Genomic DNA, 8,199 nt, shown 5'->3' on the forward strand with positions numbered 1-8,199 from the left:
GGACATTTAATTCCCCGGCAACGGTGCCAAAAACTTGGTGCACGAAATTGTGATCATCAATAGCGCCATCAACATGGTACGCACAATTGCAATCTCAACTCTTTATCACAACTTCGCACAACTAACCAGCAAGTGTACTGGGTCGTCCAAGTAATAAACCTTACACGAGTAAGGGTCGATCCCACAGAGATTGTTGGTATGAAGCAAGCTATGGTCACCTTGTAAATCTCAGTCAGGCAGACTCAAATGGGTATAGATGATGAATAAAACATAAAGATAAAGATAAAGATACTTATGCAATTCATTGGTGAGAATTTCAGATAAGCGAATGGAGATGCTTTGTCCTTTCCGTCTCTCTACTTTCCTACTGTCTTCATCCAATCCTTCTTACTCCTTTCCATGGCAAGCATTATGCAAGGGTTTCACCGTTGTCAGTGGCTACCTCCCATCCTCTCAGTGGAAATGTTCAACGCACCCTGTCACGGCACGGCTATACAGCTGTCGGTTCTCGATCATGTCGGAATAGAATCCAGTGATTCTTTTGCGTCTGTCACTAACGCCCCACAATCGTGAGTTTGAAGCTCGTCACAGTCATTCAATCATTGAATCCTACTCAGAATACCACAGACAAGGTTTAGACCTTCCGGATTATCTTGAATGCCACCATCAGTTCTAGCCTATACCACGAAGACTCTGATCTCACGGAATGGCTGGCTCGGTTGTCAGGCGAGCGCTCGGTTGTCAGGCGATCAACCATGCGTTGTGTATCAGGAATCCAAGAGATATTCACCCAATCTAAGGTAGAACGGAGGTGGTTGTCAGTCACACGTTCATAGGTGAGAATGATGATGAGTGTCACGGATCATAACATTCATCAAGTTGAAGAACAAGTGATATCTTGGAACAAGAACAAGCTAAATTGAATAGAAGAACAATAGTAATTGCATTAATACTCGAGGTACAGCAGAGCTCCACACCTTAATCTATGGTGTGTAGAAACTCCACCGTTGAAAATACATAAGAACAAGGTCTAGGCATGGCCATGAGGCCAGCCCCATGATCTAAGATAGCATAAGACTAAAGATAGCTACCAAGATTCCAAGACTTCAAATACAATAGCAAAAGGTCCTATTTATAGGGAACTAGTAGCTTAAGAATTACAAAGATGAGTAAATGACATAAAAATCCACTTCCGGGCCCACTTGGTGTGTGCTTGGGCTGAGCAATGAAGCATTTTCGTGTAGAGACTCTTCTTGGAGTTAAACGCCAGCTTTTGTGCCAGTTTGGGCGTTTAACTCCCACTTTGGTGCCAGTTCCGGCGTTTAACGCTGGAAATTCTGAAGGTGACTTTGAACGCCGGTTTGGGCCATCAAATCTTAGGCAACGTATGGACTATCACATATTGATGGAAAGCCCAGGATGTCTACTTTCCAACGCCGTTGAGAGCGTGCCAATTGGGCTTCTGTAGCTCCAGAAAATCCACTTCGAGTGCAGGGAGGTCAGAATCCAACAGTATCTGCAGTCCTTTTTAGTCTCTGAATCAGATTTTTGCTCAGGTCCCTCAATTTCAGCCAGAAAATACCTAAAATCACAGAAAAACACACAAACTCATAGTAAAGTCCAAAAAAGTGAATTTTAACTAAAAACCAATAAAAATATACTAAAAACTAACTAAAATATACTAGAAACATACTAAAAACAATGCCAAAAAGCGTACAAATTATCCGCTCATCAGCGGGAATCAAGGCTTATGTTAGAAAGGAATTAGAAATAAGAACCTTAGATAGCCTACCCGGTTTATGGTTTTCAATTTTAGTTTTAAGTTTGAATCTATTGTCAGAAGTTCAAGGATCGCCTCTGGCTTTCCCAGGACATTATATGTTAGTTATGTGGGCACTGTTACCATGCTAAGAACCTTTGGCCCTTATCCCATACATATTTTGTAGTTTTCAGATGCAGGATGTGAGGCACCTTACTGAGGCATATTGGAAGCTTTCTTCAAGTGAAGAACTCTACCCGTTTAGGGTTTCATTTTGGTTTATGATGCATATGTACATAGTTATATATCTCCACTGTGTGTATATATATATATATTATCCCTCTTAGAGGTTGAGCTGGAGAAACAGGTTCTATAAAAAGTATTTTGGGTTTCACACGTATATAAATGTATGTATGTGTGTATGTATGTATGTATGTATGTATATATGCTCTGACTAGTCTTAACTTCACAAACCGAGTCAGAAGCTTTGTTATCTGTATCTTGGAACTCTTCTTTTATATATCTATGTTTTAATTTACTCTTATCTCTCTTGGTTTACATTTATCACTTTTGTGAGTGATGCATTTTTTTGTTTAACGCTTTTGTTTAACTTTTGTTCCAAGGCTCTTAGATATAAACCCCTTTTCAACTATATTATGTATATTTATTTTATTTTAGAGGTCGTAATACCTGGCCACCTCTATCTTATGACTTAAGCATAGGACTCTGTGTGGTAGGGTGTTACACAAAACAAGCCTATACCAACTCCATTCCTTCCACATCATACCATTTACTCAATCACATTCATTTTCACTTCAAACAAGCCTACATCATACAACATAAACTCATTATTCATCAAGCCACCATCATCATAGTTCATTATCATAATTAATAATCAAAACCACTAACATTAGCAAGTTTATAACATTCAACCTATCCTACGGACCATTAGACTAAGTTTTCATGATACATTATATATTACCTACGAGAAATTAAAACCATACCTTGGCTTGTAACACCTCAAAATCCTTAATTCATAAGCTTCAAGCCCCAATTTCTCACCAGACACCAACTCAGCTCCCAAGGTTCAGTCTCAAGCCTCCAATATTGCCAATTTGTCTCCAACCAACATAATTCACTCTAATTCCATACAATAATCACAAATCCAATATAGGGTTTTCTAGATAGATATTTTCACAAGATTTTAGAGTTTTATCACCTTACCCACAGTCGTTTGAGACAAGACCTAGCAAGTCTCCAAGGTTAATTCAGCCCTAAAGCAGTGAAACCACATAATCTCTCAAAATTAAACACCTATTTTCGAAATTACAAGCAGAAAGGCTGAGCAAGAAATAGTGAGGTATTTACCAAATTATTCATTGGATTTTATAGAGAATTATGAGATGAACGCATGGCCACTGACGACTCGTCAATCGGAGCTCCAGATTGAAAGATAAGTGAAATTGAACTTGAAGCAAGGATTTGGGATTTCACTTGTGTTCTCTCCCCCTATCTGTTTTCAGCATGTGTTTAGTTAACGAGGGAAGAAGTGGCTGAAGCCACTTCCTTAAAGGGGCATTTGGGTTGGGCCTTGGATAGAAAGTGGGCCTGGTTCAATAAATTTGGCCCGTTTAGCTTAGTTTTAGGCCAAAACTTTTAAAATCAGTGTTAAAATTTATATTTTAATTAGTTATACTCTATTAAACTATAAAATTTTAATTTTCTAATATCTTTAAATAATATTTTATTAATTAATTAATTATTTATTAATTTCAGGGTTTTACACCTAATATATCATGATTCTTGAATTCTATCTCGATTCATTTTGCGTACTTTATCAAACTAAATCAAATATGAGTATTAAATTATTTTCAATTAATTATAACAACTAATTAAGTTGAAAAAATTGATAATGATAAAAATAATGATAATATTGTTACCATATACCTACTTTTAAAATTATAAAATCTATTAGTCTAAACTTAAATTATAACAAGGTAAAAACTGTATCTAATAATTTAATTTAATTATTAATATTACCAAAATTATTCTTCATTATGTCCAATTTTTTATTCAGTTGTGATCCTTAATTGCCTGTTTTAAATTAAAGAATTTAGATCCTCTAAATTTTAGATTTTTATTTTAGAAGATAAAGTGAGATATCTCACCATTGAATATTTTCTGTCTAATGTTTTTTTTTATCTTACCTATGAAATAAATGGTGATAGATCATAATTTACTCTCTAAAGTGAAATTTAAAATTTAGAGGATCCAAATCCTAAATTAAAATATGAATTGACTTAATTAATTTTTTTCAATTAATAGCATATTCGTTGTGACAATTTGCTCAGTGATATTTCTTGGTTTATTTAGCCAGATTAATCATCTCTTTTTTATTTTATACTAATTTAACTAATTAACATTAATAAATTTCAGTTATTTGAATTATTGTATTAACATAATTTTAATGTTTTATGTCATAATCTCATTTTAAAATGACATTTTCTCCAAAAAAACTATATATATATATATATATATATATATATATATATATATATATATATATATATATATATATATAAATTTAATAAAATTCACTATTTTTTTATACGATTATATTAGACATGCTTATATTCAATTTATTTTATTAAAATTAATAATATTAAAAGATTATATTTAGATTATGTTATAATTATATTGCTATTAATTAATTATGTTAAAAGATTAAGATTATCATTATTTTATTAATTTTTATTTTCTATATTAATTCATATATATTTATTTTTTATTATTTTTTTATTCTCTTATTCTATGTATTCCCATGAAGCTTGCAAAGTTAAATAAGGCACTATATATTTTCTTTTTATGCCTCTTTTATATACACATAAAATTCATTAAATTGTTTGCCCTTCCTTTTAATAATTTTGTTTCTCTTCTATTTATATTTCTTTCCTTCAATACTTTGTTAAATTGTTTGCTCTTCCTTCTAATAATTTTATATTTTCTCATTTTTTGCAAAATCTTTCATTTAGCCTTCATCATTCATAAGGTAACCAAAAAAAGAAAAAACTCACCAAGATAGTTGCTTGATGTAACACTTCACAACTAGAATGTCATACTTCTGGCTATGTCACTCTGATAACGAGGATTTTACAAAGACCTATATATATAACAAGTAGGAACCTTTACCTGCAATCCTTATTGACTTTCCTTTGATAAACCAGTATGTATTTTTTTGTACAAACATGCATACATATATATAAACAAATACATATCAACACATTTTACATTTACAAGAATAATTTATATAAGTAACATACATATATATATTACATAAATGTATATAGTTACAACTCCTATCCCTCTTCACAAGATATGAAATAATAAGGGCGAGGGAACATCTAGTAAAACAAATAAGGCACGTTCAATGCATGCTTTCTTTGTCTGTTTTTCTGAGAAATATTGGATGTAGCGGGTGAGAACCAAACCACACGATTTTCCGTAGAGAAAGGGAATGCCGCAAAAGTAATAGAAACAAATACACTTGATCAACTCACAACTCAAAAAAGTTTATCTTTGTAAAAGCTTGCTGTCTTTAGTCTTTTTATTTCTAAAACATTTTTACCTATATACAATTGCATATCTTGATATTTTGTAGTCATAAATGTTTTTGAAAAATCAAAGTAAATCTTTAAACCTTTTCTTTAGGACCAAAGATATGCTAAAGGCTTTCTACCCAACAAACTACAATCACACATTCCTATCCATCTAACACATAAACCAGAGTCTCATCATGACAATAACGAGTTCAATCTGTCTCAACTCTATCACCTTCGTACACCAGCATACACAATCAAATCAAACATTTCAATCACATAGAAACAAACACATATAAAGCACGTATCACATAGCACATAATCAGATAAATCACATAAACACAACATAACCATAAAATGCACACCCAAATAAATAAAACAAATGCATATAATGCATGCCTATCCTACTGACCATGAGCTCATTTGTTGGTTATAGTGCCAGACCCGACACATCCGATAGCTAACCCAGATATCGTCTCTATATCATGCATGCCCAAGAGGAACATTCCAAGCTTATCACAAGCTGATCTTGGGAGGAAGAGTGCCTTGTCACATTCTCACTAGAGGTGGCACTATATGGGATATAATGCCTGACCACCTTAACAATCAGAGAGAATGTGGGGAGCACAACACCACCATCCCTACATCCATACTGCAACTACAAGCAAGTAAAACAAAACTACCATCCTTACCCGGTGAAGGTGCCTCATCAATAACGCAAGCGGGGTAAAACCTACGTCATTGCCAAATAATAATCATGTTTCAATAATAATCACGCAAGCGGGACAAAACCTCCGTCCTTGCCAATCAATAATCATTATCTATCAAAACTATTATCGTCATCAAATTCATCATTCATCATTAATCATAATCACTATCATAATATCAATCATAGCTTTATCATATGCCTCATTTGAATCTCACTTTTGTCATAAGCCTCAAACCAATTCTCATTTCTCATTAACGATCTCATAATAACATAATCTTCATCATAACCATCAATTTAACTCCACTTTCTACTCTGCATAATTTAATATTCACTGGTTTATGCTTAGACCATTACGTACGGCTTACAGGTATGAGGCATCTAACACAATACCTTATACTCGAGGTCAAGGTTGCAAATAAACTAACTCATACACATAATCATTTATAATCAACCGCAAGCTAACTCAAACACATCATTGATAATTAACCTCAATCTTTTTCTCACTCAATCTCATTATATCTTTCTTTAATTAGTCACTTTAGGGGCTAACATACTAAACTTTCAAGATTCTCAAGTTCCATTTAGACTAGACCTAAAGGTCCTTAACATTTATCTCATGACTCTTGAAAATCACAGTCTTGTCATCACATTCTTTAAATAACTCTTTTTCCTCCAACTCTTATGTTTAGCTCCATTAAAATCTCATAATCACACTTCTTATTCCCAAACCCTTAAATTAATAATTAATTAAATTTTTAAATCTCTTTTCAAGTTAATGTTAATTACTTGTTTAATTTTTTTTGTTGTTATTCAAAATTAAATAAATTAAATCACAAATTAATTTCACAATTTAACAAAATCATAATTCTCATTTTTGTTTGACCTTGAATAATCAATTTCATTACTTTAAATTCACTAAAAATCCTCAAAACATAACTCTTTAATTAGAACTACTCAAATAAAACTCATTTTTGTTTATCCAAGTTCGCAAAACCAACTTCAATTTCATTTTTAAGTTTATGACTCTCTCAAAAAGACTCGAAAATTATTCCATTTCACCAATCAAATTCAAATACTTTAAATTTACCAAAACTTCTCAAAACATAACTCTTTAATAAAAAAATGATCAAATAAAATTTCAAAACAAAGTCTATAGTCTTTATGAAAATAGCACCAGTTTCCATTATTCTTATTATTCAATTCCTATAAAAATTTTGGCAGAACCTTTCCTAAAACTTGCACTTTTCCACCATTCAAGGGGACTATCCAAACCAAACATCTCTCAAAATCTTCTCAACCTTTCTAATACGCAATAATTTCTCAACAGAAGTATTCTTGGCTTGTTATCTTTAATTGTTTTTAAGTTATTAAATTTTGACACGTTAAGGCAATAAACAAGTTGTTCAAATCCTAATTCACCCACCAAGATGCTTCAAGTATTGTTACTAATTAATTTTAATATTAGAGCTATTAATCCCTTTCTACTCTTTTATTAGATTCAATCAATTATGAAAAATAATATTAACTTATTCAAAGCTTAAATAAATCAAACTTTAATAGAGATAATCAAGCCAAAAAATGCACATAAACTCAGATGCACATATTTTTAAAATGTTTGTCTCATTCCAAATTTGTAAAACAAACAACCCCTACCTCAATTAGTAAAAATCCATGGAAATTATTATGCACAACAAACCCCTATTTTAATTCTGAGTTCACAGTAGCATCAGCAACGATTCTGACCATACTCGCAATAGCAACATCATCAAACACGACTTATAGTTACAGTGATAATAACTCAACACAAAGACATTAACGTCGCAAAATCCTCAATAAATGTATAACAGAACAACAACTATAAGGGTTTGGAATAAGAACAACTTATTGTAATTAAGAAGAAATGAAGGAACGGAGCAGCAATAGCCCAGTTTGAACAAAACTAGAAGAACCGGCGGCAACCCCAAGCAGTTCTAGAGAGCTCCAGCAGTGATTGAGGTGAGGCTACCCTCTCTCAGGCTGCATCACTCTCTCTCTCTCTCTCTCTCTCTCTCCATATCCTGTTCCTGATGACCTACGACGATGATAGCGACGATCTTTAATGATGACAGCAGATGTAACACCCTAATATTCAAATT

The sequence above is a fragment of the Arachis stenosperma genome, chromosome 5, assembly GCF_014773155.1.
Source record: "Arachis stenosperma cultivar V10309 chromosome 5, arast.V10309.gnm1.PFL2, whole genome shotgun sequence".
Classification (NCBI taxonomy): Eukaryota; Viridiplantae; Streptophyta; class Magnoliopsida; order Fabales; family Fabaceae; genus Arachis; species Arachis stenosperma.